Source organism: Montipora capricornis, chromosome 10 (assembly GCF_036669925.1).
Source record: "Montipora capricornis isolate CH-2021 chromosome 10, ASM3666992v2, whole genome shotgun sequence".
Classification (NCBI taxonomy): Eukaryota; Metazoa; Cnidaria; class Anthozoa; order Scleractinia; family Acroporidae; genus Montipora; species Montipora capricornis.
In genome coordinates this window covers 2,273,001-2,287,618 of record NC_090892.1, presented here as the reverse complement: position 1 = coordinate 2,287,618, position 14,618 = coordinate 2,273,001, and the positions used below count along the sequence as shown (strand labels likewise).

At 40.3% G+C, this 14,618-nt stretch overlaps 1 long non-coding RNA gene across 1 annotated transcript; it reads right to left on the bottom strand.

Annotated features, from left to right (window-relative positions):
- Positions 1-11,267: 11,267 nt before the first annotated feature.
- Positions 11,268-14,260, bottom strand: LOC138022174 (uncharacterized). Its single transcript, XR_011126530.1, has 3 exons — positions 14,129-14,260; positions 12,890-13,075; positions 11,268-11,728 (listed from the first exon to the last, which is right to left on the bottom strand). It is a non-coding gene; the product is annotated as an uncharacterized lncRNA (long non-coding RNA).
- Between the last annotated feature and the right edge of the window lie 358 nt (positions 14,261-14,618).

The window sequence follows — 14,618 nt, the reverse complement described above, 5'->3', positions numbered from 1 at the left end:
CAGTGCTTACCATGTGACAGATAAAATGACTTTTCTCTTGAATATATAAGCCATCTAATTCTTACGCTATATTGACAAGGGCGGTTTGGAGCTGTGAGTAGGCGTGGGATTTGTCACATATGGTTTAGGGGCCGACATATCTCTCCCTCAATGCCGTACCGGGAGGCAAGGTCGGTAGCAGAAAGCAGCGAAGGGCCAACTGCGTCCAAAAGCGATCGCACGGGCCGAAATCCCGGGATGACTCGTTTGGTACGACGCTCCAGCGCCGGTGTCTGGAGGTACTGCGTTTTTCTCTCTTGTTCAAACATTCCGTCAGCGCATGCGCAAATGTTCTGGCTCTTCGATACCTAGCCTACCAAAAAAAATTAACATGCTGCCTTTTTTCTTTTTTTCTTTTTTCTTTTACTAGCAATTGACATTTCAGTTGATTTTATAGGCATGCATAAACGTAACGTAAGAAACGACGTGCGTGTCTGGTCGTGTGTCAGACAGAGGCGAGAGATGGTTTCATGCAGACTGGGACGCCTAAAATGCTCTTTTGTAAACATGGCGGTTCACGAGTGAAGTTGTCTCTCTGGCCTTTCTGTGGACGAATTCCAGGACCTACTGACACAATCTGGGCAAGTTTTTAAAGCTAAAACCTTCACTCGATGGGTTATTTTGCTGGTAGGACTGGGTGGCCCGACACTTATGAAAAAAACTATGAAATGAGAATCGGGAGTCTTCCCTTGTCGTGGAATGGCAGAATTACCCAGAATTCCTTTTGGGCTAGCCAGATACTCAGGAGTAGGCCTGGTGTGTGCTGTTAACTTAGATTTTGGATTTCTGAACAGGTTTTTATCATAGAAAATTCGCGACACAGTTGTACTTTCACTTCCCTGTGATTCTCGTGTCAAAGACACGGTATGATAATGTAAATAAGACAATAACCATATTGCAAAATTCAAGATGAAATAAAGCTTATGACTGTATGTATGTTACCTTTAGCAGGGCGCATGCGCACACTTTGTAATCTGTGACTCCAGTGCTTACCATATGACAGATAAAATGACTTTTCTCTTGAATATATAAGCCATCTAATTCTTACGCTATATTGACAAGGGCGGCTTGGAGCTGTGAGTAGGCGTGGGATTTGTCACATATGGTTTAGGGGCCGACATATCTCTCCCTCAATGCCGTACCGGGAGGCAAGGTCGGTAGCAGAAAGCAGCGAAGGGCCAACTGCGTCCAAAAGCGATCGCACGGGCCGAAATCCCGGGATGACTCGTTTGGTACGACGCTCCAGCGCCGGTGTCTGGAGGTACTGCGTTTTTCTCTCTTGTTCAAACATTCAGTCAGCGCATGCGCAAATGTTCTGGCTCTTCGATACTTAGCCTACCAAAAAAAATTAACATGCTGCCTTTTTTCTTTTCTCCTTTTTTCTTTTACTAGCAATTGACATTTCAGTTGATTTTATAGGCATGCATAAACGTAACGTAAGAACGTGCGTGTCTGGTCTTGTGTCAGACAGAGGCGAGAGATGGTTTCATGCAGACTGGGACGTCTAAAATGCTCTGTTGTAAACATGGCGGTTCACGAGTGAAGTTGTCTCTCTGGCCTTTCTGTGGACGAATTCCAGGACCTACTGACACAATCTGGGCAAGTTTTGAAAGCTAAAACCTTCAATCGATGCGTTATTTTGCTGGTAGGACTGGGTGGCCCGACACTTATGAAAAAAACTATGAAATGAGAATCGGGAGTCTTCCCTTGTCGTGTTAGGGCAGAATTACCCAGAATTCTTTTTGGGCTAGCCAGATACTCAGGAGTAGGCTTGGTGTGCGCTGTTAACTTAGATTTTGGATTTCTGAACAGGTTTTTATCATAAAAAATTCGCGAAAAAGTTGTGCTTTCATTTCGCTGTAATTCTCGTGTCAAAGAAATGGTATAATGATGTAAATAAGAGAATAACGATATTGCAAAATTCAAGATGAAATAAAGCTTATGACTGTATGTATGTTAACTTTAGCAGGGCGCATGCGCACACTTTGTAATCTGTGACTCCAGTGCTTACCATATGACAGATAAATGATTTTTTTCTTGAATTTATAAGCCATCTAATTCTTACGCTATATTGACAAGGGCGGTTTGGAGCTGTGAGTAGGCGTGGGATTTGTTACATATGGTTTAGGGGCCGACATATCTCTCCCTCAATGCCGTGCCGGGAGGCAAGGTCGGTAGCAGAAAGCAGCGAAGGGCCAACTGCGTCCAAAAGCGATCGCACGGGCCGAAATCCCGGGATGACTCGTTTGGTACGACGCTCCAGCGCCGGTGTCTGGAGGTATTGCGTTTTTCTCTCTTGTTCAGACATTCCGTCCGGGCTTGCCCAAATGTTCTGGCTCGTCGATACCTCGCCTACCAACAAAAATTAACATGCTGTTCCTTTTTTTTACCGGCAATTGACATTTGGGGTCATACAGGGGTATATAAGGGTATACATGGGTATATAGTGGTATATACGGTTATACAAAGGTATACGTGGGTATATAATGGTATACATAGGTATATAGGGGTATATAAGGGTATACAAGGGTATACGTGGGTATACAGGAGTATACAATGGTGTACGTGGGTATAAAGGCGTATATAAGGGTATACATGCGTATATAGTGGTATATAACGGTAACATGGGTATATCTGGGTATACAAGGGTATACGTGGATATATAGGGTCGATAAGGGTATACAAGGGTATACGTAGGTATATAAGGGTTTTCTGGGTATATAAGGGTTTCAAATAAAGTAATAGAGTCTTTATTACATACATACATACATACATACATACATACATACATACATACATACATACATACATACATACATACATACATACATACATACTTAATTGACCGCTCCCCATAGGGGCTTTTCAGGGCCAATGAAACACAATCAACGAAACAACAGAACACAACAACAACAACTGTTAAGAATCCCAACTGGCCGGAGGCAAACCAGTTGGCTATTTACAAGTGCAGTTGGGAAGTTGAACCAGGGACTACCAGGAACAAATTCAACGAGTTGTCAGAGCGGGTCGTGAACCCGGATATCCGGATCTTAAGGCAAGCGCCCTAACCACTGGGCCACACTGCCTCACCAAAAGATATACATATCTTTTGTTACAAGTAAGTGTATTCTAAGAAATTTAAAATCTAATAAAAGTATGAAAAAGGTAAATAGTAAGAATTGAAAAAATTAAGTATATCACACAGCTAATTCATATTTAAAAGCTAAACGGTTAATAAAAGAGTTTTTGAAACGCATAGTGTTAATCTTAGGTTTAAAACACGTTTCTCCTCTAAGATTATAACAGGACGATTTAACACGAGGCATGATATATATATATAAGTGCATATCCTTTAGAGTTGGAAACTTTTCTAAAAATTTTATGATCTTGCCTCTCTAACAGATCATCAACACTTACACGCTCAGACGTATATTTCCTTTTAAAACAGCGGTCTAAGAAACATTGTACAGGTGTAAGATCGGACTCGGATGCGGAGTAGACAGATAATGCGTAATTAATATTAGGTAGTACTATAGTATTAAAGAGAAGGTCTATTTCTGACTGAGTATATAAAGGTATATAAGGGTATACAAGGGTATACATGGATATATAAGGCATACATGGGTATATAGGGGTATATTTAACAATTATTCCTCGAGCCCGAATGGGCTCTGGGTCAACAGCCAAAATCCAACTAGTTGGTCAAAAAAATATCGAGACAAAACATCTTTTGCTAGTTAAAGCTAGACTTTAATTCTTATTTGCCGTCAAAACATTAAGAATACGGCCAGGCTACTAGTGGCCGCCATTGTTTTGGTTTTCAAAGCCGCTACTTTTCGCTACTAGTGGGCTATAACAAATAGCCTACTAGTAGCTCAACCAATCAGAACGCAGCATTGATAATAGACCACTAGTTGGATTTTGCTAATTGGGTATACATGGGTATACAGGGGTATATGAGGGTATACAAGGGTATATAGGGGTATGAAGGGGTAGTTTCTAAAGAAACTGTAGTGCTGCGTCGGTGGGGAAGTAGTATACAACAATTTGGTTTATCAACGGAGTTGATAATGTAAATTGGCCACCGTACAGAGATTCTAAAAGCTGACGTTTCGAGCGTTAGCCCTTCGTCAGAGCAAATCGAGGGATTATGGGTTACGTGTAGTTTTTATAGTAGAGTAGGAGCTACGCTATTGGTGGTAACATGGCAACGTGAAAAATAGGAATATATTAGTTAAATGAAAAGCGTTCGTTAATACCTTGAGGATTAAGGGTGCCGAAATGAAAGATGAATTTTTGTTCCAGATTCTTGCGGCTTTCCGTCGTACCTAGATGTAGGGAAAGGCCGCAGATAGCCATGTGTTTTTTGGAGTGGTTGGGCAGATTAAAATGGCGATCGACTGGCTTAGATGCATCCAAGAATGACAAGGATGCATCTATATAGGGGTATATAAGGGTATACATGGGTATATAGTGCTAATTATTAAATACACTATAAATACCTTACATTTAAATACATAATAATAACGGATACATGAAGTACTTATCATTGTTTGATGGTTTAACCCGCAAGTATGACGTGTGGGCTAAAAGGTATCAGCCATCACATTTTTTTTTCTGAGCGCAAATGGACCTTAACCACACGGCGTCCGTCTTGAGTCCTGAGGGATTGAAGACTTTTGTTTTGCCCCACCGAAACTCGTTCCCAAACATTTCAACGCGAGTCTCCATGGAGTATCGTATGAGTTAGGAGAGTGTGCGAGCCACGCGAGCCATGACCGCGAATCATGCGAGTTATGCGAGTCAACATGCGAGTCACACAGTTATTGAAAGCAAACCGTTTTAAAATGGGTGCTTAGAATTAATTAATAACTGTTTATTAGCGCTATTTGAAATGGGTGCTTAGACTTAAATGCGAAATTCTCATGGCTCGCAGATTGCCCAGCCCCAGTCTCGGGGTACGAAATATATAGGCCATTTCCGAGTTCATGTCTGCCTCCTCTTTAAAGCAAAATAACACTGCAAGGCTGGTTATACAGCTGTGAGGAGATATATTTTTTGATTTACCAATATTTCGTCAGGCACGGCCTTACTTCTTCAGAGAGGTAAATGATTTGCCGTTACAAGTTTAAAAAAATTGTAACGGCAAGTCATTTAACTCCCGGAAGAGGTCCGGCCGAGCCGTATTCTCTTGCTTTAAGCCTACAAATTATTTGCTGGTTAGATCTCCCAAGATCCAGCGCTTCCACTTTGTTCAGCTGGCCCTGGCATAAAAAATTGTCTCCTTTTCAAAGTCCTATGTAAGTAGAACTAATTACCATCACAAAAACTTCGCATAAAGACCCGCTTTGAAGAGGAGGCAGAAAATGAACTCGGAAATGGCCTATTGTCTATGGCCAATATGGCCGCAATCTCTTTCCCAGAGCCTCCGCCTCCAGCAGAACGGGCGCGAGAGGCTCTGGAATAATCCAAAACCGGAACAAGAAAACTCTGGTTCCGGTTAAATAGCTGCGCGTGCGTGAGGGGAGACGGTTGGAAATCAACAATGGAGTTCACCTGTCCTTGCCATGACAGCGCTTACTTTTCACTTGCGAGACAGTACACATGAGTGTAAACACATCTCCTAATACACTCGAAGCTTTTAAACTGCGGAGAATAAGCAATAACGATCAAAACAGATTTCAGCATCTGGTGTCACGCAAGTGAAAATTTCTATATTTTCAAAAACAAAAACGTTACGGAACTGGTAAGTTGTAAAATGATTTATTTCTAGATCATCTTCAACCTGGTGTAAATAAAAATCCACAAGAAAGCATGATTTTCGAGTTTAGACTGAAAATGGCAGGAAATGAAACCATTTTTCAACAGCCAATCAAATATGGCCTTTTTTGGATGCCACCAGAGTCACCAGAGTCTCTCTTTCCCGACCGCTGGTCAAGGGAACGATGACTCTGAGAACGAGATTGATATGGCCGCCTTGCGAATAAGGCCCCATGCTCACTTATCACCACTGTGCGAGTTCTATTGACTCGCCGGATCGCCCTTCTTTAACTTTTCGATCGTTCGTTCGAAAAAAGCATAGGAATCAAGTCAGTTTTTAACTTTGCACTTTTTTGCGGGTGGTGGGCTCGCGCTGTGGCTGCGCAAGCGTAAGATTTCTTTGTCTCGCAGAAGGCAGGCCGAGTAGGATTCGAATTCGGTACAGTCCTCAGTCAAGGGCAATCACCACGGACGACTACGCGACATCCGTCGAAAATCATAAAAATAATACGTTAGAGTGAAGGTTTCTGTGCATAGAAATATAGGAGTGAGTTTTTTAGATAATGCCGCTAGGGATGTCGTAAACAGTAGAGTTGATCCTTAACAAGCGCTACCCGTTGTAACCACTTGCAGAGTTCAGGACACAACGAAAGAAAGGAAAGAAAAAAAATTAAAAGATGACTTGTTACATTGTGATTTTTTTATTTCATCATATTCTGTAGATTGTAAGAAGAGTAAGTGATTCATGTCTTAAAAAAGTAGGGGTCACTGATGATCTAAACGAGTGAAATCGATGTGATGTTGCAAAGCTCTTGGAAAATATCGGTTGTCATGATTTTGCGTGACCTGTCTGAGAAGGAATGGAACCAAAGAGAGGATCGATGTAAAAAACTTTCTCGAGCATAGCAGCGAAATTTCAAGCAGGCGTTATCTTTATTTGGGTAGTGTTTTGTATCATATCTCTTCTGGAGTGTGGTTTTTGTGAAATATTATCTCTGACTGTTTCCTCGTAGGTCCGCACTATTCATGTGGACTAGGAAGACAAGATAATTCTACTCTATTTTCAGGAAAGTAAAGGAAAAGAACTTCAAAAACATGCATTCATTTTGAACTATGAAGTTTGTAGCGTAATAAAAACATTTTAAAAAACCAACCCCATTAAATTCACGCAACGTCGTTGACTAAAACCACAAACCCATAAGGGTTGAAACGTGTAACGCGCGTTCACAGCTTCCGAATATTCAGTGCGAACTGATGTTGAATGTTTCAGTGCTAAGTACCATATTTGGAAACCCCTCGCTCTTGTTGTTCCATATATGGTACTTAGCAAATTGAATATTCAGAAGCTTGTTTCCCAGCACAAAAGGGGCCGTTACACGTTTCAACCCTTATGGGTTTCTGCTAAAACTAACCTTCCTCGAGTTTTCAAAACTTTCCGCCACTACTTGATTAGCGGCCTTTCTCAGCCTCCAGGTCCTTTCTCTTTAACATTTCATGATTAATTGGAAATAAATGTGCCATTCTTTAGCCGGCCTGGAAATTTTTCCCCGGCGTTTTTGTCGCCATAAGGGTAGGGAGCTTAAGCACGCGCGGTTTTGAGACGCGGACGGCAACCGGAAGAGAACATTTTGCGTGCCAGGGCAGTAGTGTCTCCCAGATTTTTACACTAATCATCTCTAATGAACAATTATTCCTAATGTGAATGTAATTGTGGTTGTGTGAAGACAAGTTAAAAGGGAAAACAACTCACTTTCGGTTGCCGTCCGTGTCTAAAAAACGCGCGTGCTTAAGCTCCCTAATTTATTATCTTAACTAATGCTTGAAGTAATGCGTGACATATTACAGTCGTGTTACCTGCGCAGTAAAAGTTGCGCACAAACAATTGTGTGCGTGACCGGAAACGAGTTATTTGTGTTTTCGTTGCAAGCAATGCAATATCCGGTCATCGTACGACTCGGTAACATCTTACAGGGCTAATTATATTATTTTGAAATTCTCCCGGTATTGTTAAGAAAAAGTATATTTTTAAATACCATCTTACAAACTTGCAAAGCATCTGCCGTACTGGTTTTGATTGGAGTCAATGCCATTAACAACAGTTTTAAATGCCAACAACTATATGTATGCTAAATGGACTTTAGACTAGTTTAGACCTCGGACAACGGAATTCAGAACTGGATATTGACCAAGATATTGTAACATAAAAACTCATTGAAATGCTGTAAATTTTAAAGGCAATCGGCTAAAATTCCTTCAAAGAAAGTATAGGCTACCCGTGGCCTTTACCTATCGTGGCAATTTCAGCTTTGGCAGGATTTTCATTTTTGAAAATTGTTCCACGGCACGCAATGCCTGTCGGTTGAAAGTGGGGCTTTAAAACTATATCACCCGCGAGGAGGACACGTCCGTTTTTGATAAGTTCGTGCGTCCCAGTGTCAACACCAAACCAAGACCGATTCGATGGCGGGCGAGTAAACACCGGACAACTTTTAACACAACAACTTTATTCCACTGTGACAATCTCACATCTCCGCTCTCGTAAACACTCTACTTTTGGCGGTTTGCTAACAGAAAGGTAACGCAACGATTACTAAGTTACAAATAGGCAAAACTTCGACGAAAAGGAAAATACTCACCGAGCTGTAGCGGCCACTTTGAATTTACACACACAAAAAACCACTCCCTTCTCAAAAACGCACTAATCACGTGACTCTCCGCGTTGGTAGTCACAACCTCATACAAGACACTCTCTGTAATATGCACGTCTAGTTGCAGCGTAATAATATTAGCTTTAATACGTCCAAATGTAAAGTACTAACTGTGACTAGGAAAAAGACTCCGATTGCTTTTGACTACACCCTTGATGGCACAGCCCTGACACGCGTTTCAGAAGAAAAAGATCTTGGCGTAATCATAACTAGTACGCTCTCTTGGAACTCACACATCCACGCCATCACTGCGAAAGCAAACAAGCTTCTTGGTTTTCTTAGACGTACTTGTCCCCTGCTTATTGGCGTCTCTGTTAGGAGCTCACTTTGTTTGTCTTTCGTCAAGTCTCAGCTGTGCTACACCACCCAAGTCTGGTCGCCCGCTTACGTCACTCTGAACAGTAAGGTGGAACAGGTGCAGAGAAGCGCAAGCAGGTGGATTTTACGCACGCGCAGAGGCGAGACGTCGTACAAAGAGCAGCTAACTTTGCTAGACTTACTCCCACTTTCTCTAGATCTTTTTTTATAAATGCCTTTACTGTCGTACCGATTTAGATGTTTTGAATTATGTATCCTTTGTTTACCATGGTCGTACAAGACTAAGTAACTCCTTTAATCTTCGCACTCCTTTTTGCAAAACATCAACTTTTCAGGCCTCGTATTTTAATAGAATAATTAAACTATGGAACTATGTTTGTAAGCTAGCACCTCCAACCAGTTTTTCCTCGCCTACTGCCTTTCAACTTTTTGTTCGTAAATTAATGAACACTCACCTGTTGCGAGTATAAGAAATCAATTACCCCTGCACGTGGACTCTAGTCCCTACGTGCCCATGCCACTCGTACTTTATTTTTGAATGTTTGAGTATTCATGTTATTTGATTTTAACCTAGGTCTTACTTAATCTAGGGGCGGTGCCTCGCATGGGACGTTAGTCCCGTTGCACCTACCCCTTTTGGGTTTGCTTCTTTTCTTTTCTTTATTTCTTTTCTTTGTCATTATTATTACTATTGTTATCTTTTTTTTTTGTCTTGTGTTGTATTATAAATTTATATTGTACGTTGCAGGAGGAGTACCCAATAAAGCTGTAAAAAATATATATATTTATATCCCGGGTTATGGCATTTGCAAAATGCAGACATAAATCTAAAATTTAGAGGGGCGCAAATGTGGAACTATTTACCTGAGGGATCCTGAGGACCTGAAAATTTTAAAATCATATACGTAATTTGAAAAAATCAATAAAAATTTGTTTACAAAATAATATAAATGCCAAGCTAGTTTATAACAGTGAAACCCATTTTAATATTTTTAACTTTCAAAATTGTATCCATCTGCTATAAATACGTTACAGACACTAAAATATGGGGATCTTCTCAGAAAAGCTCAGCAAAGCTTGTTGCAAGAGAAAATAAAGGAGGTTGAGAGTGTCCAATCGGCGTGGGTGGGTGGGTCGTGGGTCGTGGGTTCCTAACCCTAATCTAACCCTAACCCTAACCCTTTTTTTAAATCAAAAACTGGAAATTTTTGAAACAAACAAGACCTAAGACCTAAAACAAATTTGGACCGAGTACTGAGAGAGCTAATATATATCTTTTTAATCTTCAAACAAACACGACCCACGACCCACCACCCACCCACGCGATTTAGCCTCACCCAAAGGAGGTATATGTAATTGCATGGGCCCGAGGGCAATTAGGATTGATTTCACGGGTATTTTCAAAGTTTTCACAAGTGAAATTAATCCTTAATTGCACGAGGGCACATTGCGATTACATGTTTATCACATAAAGGGAAAACTTATTGATGGAAGCCCGTTCAATGCCGCGACAAATGACGATCAGCTTAACATGCTTTCATTCGGTTAAAGTTCAATTCAATAAATCGATGATGTCAGCAGAAATAGCGCTTAATTTAATTAGACTGTATTTCACATGTGGAAAAAAAGCAGTTTAAATCAGAGTCAGAATTTGGAAGAAGATTCTCCTGTAACTTCGCTTGCTCTGGATAAGCAGGATCAAGTAATCATACCCACTTGATTACCAAAAGTGCCCTCGTGTTTAAGAAAAAATGCCCTCCGTCTCAGCCAAGGCGCATTCGGTAATTTTGCCCCGTATGTGATAACTATATGAATTGCATGTAAAGAAATATTGATCAATAAACTAATTTTCTTCTTTCTACTTTGAATAAGCGTGACAAAACGGCTTGCGGCCATTTTGAAAAAACCGCTTCGGTGAAACACCTCAAGTGCAACGAATCAGCGCTGATAATATTCAAAAACCATGTAATAATAATAATAGATGACGGTTTAAGCGGTTAGGGTTAGGGTTAGGCTTCAGCGGGCATATCACCATGCCTAGAATGGGCCATTTCCGAGTTCATGTCTGCTTCCTCTTCAAAGCGAGTCTAAGTGCGAAGTTTTTCTTATGAAAATGAGTTTTCATTCATATGTAAAGTAGAGCTAATTACCATCACAAAAACTTCGCACTTGAAGAGGAGGCAGACATGACTCGGAAATGGCTTATTGCGCGAATCGGGTATCGTCTTCCCCGACCAGGAAAATTCTATTGGAATTTAAACGGTGAAATTTTTCATTAGCGAGGAAAAGAAATTCTCAACATTTTCTGAAAGTTACCACCCCTATCTTTCACTCCAAAATAAGGGTATTAGTAAGAACTTTTTATTTAAACACCTTGCTGCGGCAAAAAAGTTGTAAATATCTTTTTCTAAATAATCTCTTTGAAAAACGACATTTGCATGTGGGAGGAGTTCTGAAGAACTTTTTTTCAGAGCGAGTGCGAATGCAGCTATAAAAAACAGTTTTTGTTTATGTCTGCAGTTAAAAATTATGTTACCTTTACAATTTTGCACTTGGTTCGTCTTTGAAAAAGGAAGTTGAGGGAACTAGAAAAGACGCTTTTCTTTCCAGAGGTGGTATCTCCGAAGTAAACTACAGATTGAAACCTTCCTGGTGGTAAGGTTAGTCACAAAATGTTTCATGACCGTGATTAGCAGCTGGTACACAATAGACAATGCCTGAATTTCTGGGTAAAGGGAAAGTCTAATTACTAGACTTATTTTTTATTGTTGTGTGACAGACCTGGTAAGGTAGAATCATGACCTTACTCACATTTTGCTGCAAATTTATTTACTACTGTTAAATAATCAATCAATATTGCAAAAAGGTATTTGCCTCCTCAGTGCTGAGCTGTGGTCTTAAATCTGCAAGGAAGCAATTGAAAATGAACAATTAGGCATTTATAATACAGTCTATCATCAATACGGACAACAACCTCGCCCCCAGGGTCTCTCTTCTTCCCTTTCCAAGGAAAGAAGAGAGACCCTGGGGACGAGGTTCTACGAACAATAGGATGATTATTACACCGTTTATACGTTTACACTTTCATAAATGGCGACCACCTTTCAGAACATTCTTTTGTATTTATGTTACTTAGATCTGCTAATTCACATTTTTTGCCGATATAAATTGATATATGAATATAATATCCTTCTTATGCGCCAATCAACTCGAAACTTCATCACCCCATCACAAATTAACCCCCCCCCCCCCTCCTCGGACAAACCCCTGGCATTTGAACTTTTGAAGATTGGATTGCCCCCTCGGGCCAAAACTTAAAAAAAAAAACAAATCTTTAATATTGAAGCTATTAAAAGTGATTAAGATTTGAAATTGAATTAATTAAGTCGGACAATGTCAATAGCAAGTGTAAGCTGCTCCGAAACATGGCTAAGGTTGTTTAACGAGGGTACTGTATCAACAACAGAGCCTAGAGCGTTTACGATTGCATGCATTTTAAATTGTTCAGTGTCGGTGGATTACCTTTAACAGGAACGTACAGTCTTGACAATGAAATGGCGGTGTGAAAACGTACCGTATTGTATTCACTCTATAATATGACAAAGACGAATTACGCAGCCAAAATTCCTTTGAAGACAACTTTTGAAGACCTTTCTTGTAAGCCAATCGCTCGCAAATGTTATATCTCTTCCTTCAAATTCTTTCATCTCGTCCAAACACGTGTTCAAAGCTGTTAGCGACTTCTGCGCCCGAAAAAAAATTGAAACCTGACACTTCCGGTTCAATTTTTCCCACACCACCGAGGTTAAGGTCAAATTCTCCACCCTCGGGCACAGAAAATAGTCAAATGCCCGGGGCTTGGCCAGGGGAAGGAAGGGGGGGAGTTGAAATTTCGATTTGATAGGCCCATTAGACTGACTCATCTCCGTATACAAATTGACTGTTACGGATTTTTTCACGAATTCGTGTAAGACATTCTCGCCGATCCCTTCTTCTAATGTCAGGAGAAAACTTTTACCTTAGGTGCCTTCAATACAACTAACTAAGCACATGCATTGCCTCACCACTTAAACTCCTCCTTCGTCTCCAACCAACACTCGCAATTTCCCGAGATTCCTCTGTCTCCTCATTTCGTTCATTAATTTTCTCTGAAATCCTCTCTTTGTAAATAGCGTGGTGCCGAGTCTTTTCTTGGGTCTGTCTCATCAGTAACAATAGAACTAAAAGAAGTTGGAATCTTGCCGCCATACCTAGAAACGAATTTTCATGGTAATGTCATACTGACTCGCAAGTGGATATTCGAAAAAGCCTCTTAGCCCTTACAACCCCTGACGTTCACTCAAAATCACACATGTAGACCTGAGCTTAAAATACCCACTAAAATATTGTCAATCCGAAAAGCCTTGATTTAGCCGATTACGCGTGGCAGTTTACGAAAATGAATGGAAAATTGCCCTTAGAAGGGTCGTCTTTGAAGTCGTGTTCTGATATGGTTTTAGAGCTACTTGTTAACCTGGTTGAAAATCCGTTCGATGCACTTTTACATGGTCGTGAATGGGTACTTTTCTTTTGAAAATACTCTTGCTCCAGTTCGGGAATACGGCAATCACCTCCTGTTTCAACTGGGTAACTACACTGAACAGTTGTTGTTCAGTGGGTCCTTTAACAACGGAAAAGGTGCTGTAAATGGGATTATGCCTTTCTAAACGCAACGTCTCCTGTCGTCTCGTGACACGTGATGCAAAATTACCTTTCAGAAGGCCTCGACGCCCAGGCACTATTCCCTGTAAAGAAAACCTGCCAGTCTATTGATAGAGTATATTGCATCGTAATTTACCAAGAAAATGACCCTTTTTTTCACTTCCTGGTATTTTCCGAAATATTTAAAGTCTATCTCCACATCTCTGGAATAGGACATAGGACATAGGACTTAATGTCTGAAGCGAATTAAAATTAATTCAATTCTACTAGCGACAGGTCACTGAAGACTGCTATGGAAATTTCCCAGTCTCACCCTCTGAGACTGACAAGATCGGAAAAAAAATTAAAATCAGAACGCAACCTGAAATTCCCTGTTGAGGAAATTTTTAAGACAACCGAATGGTTAAAAAACCGTTAAAAATTCTTTTTCATAAGGGCAGCGATAAGATTTACACTGACGAGTCAAATGACTAGCGGAAAACAATTAACACCGTTCAATAGTACTTTAGTTCTGCTTGATAAAGCCTCACTTTTCATTAACCATAGACTGATCACTTTAAAACTGACCTCGTGTTTTTTTAAGAAAAAGAGAACACACTTACCCAGTTTGGTACTGCGGAAACTCTCAGTTTTTTTTCTTTAATTAAAGCTTTTCGTTAAACTGGATTGTTGCCAAAAAGCGGTTGCTATAATCTGAGAAGTTAACCAATTAGGTAGAAATACTTGCTTTCGGGGGGGCAAATAAGCTGAAAATGAAGAGCTTCCTGCTTTTCATAAAAGTCGGACAGTGTTTGTCATTTAAAGAGCAAGCTTCTTATGGATTGGTCCGTTTAATCAAATTATAAGGAGCTATATTGACAACCTGGTTTCGACCAAAATTCAACTGGCAGTAAGTTGACTTTGTGAAAACTAATTAAAACTTTAATATAGGAAGTGAAATGTGGAGCAAGTTTGAAGAAAATAACCAGCTCAATTTCGAACTATTAAATATTGCACAAAAGGCACCACTTCAGGGATTCACGGAAAACAATGATCAATTCATTGTTGTAAGCTGTAATAAATTGTGATGTTGAGTAGGTTGGATGAATTTAA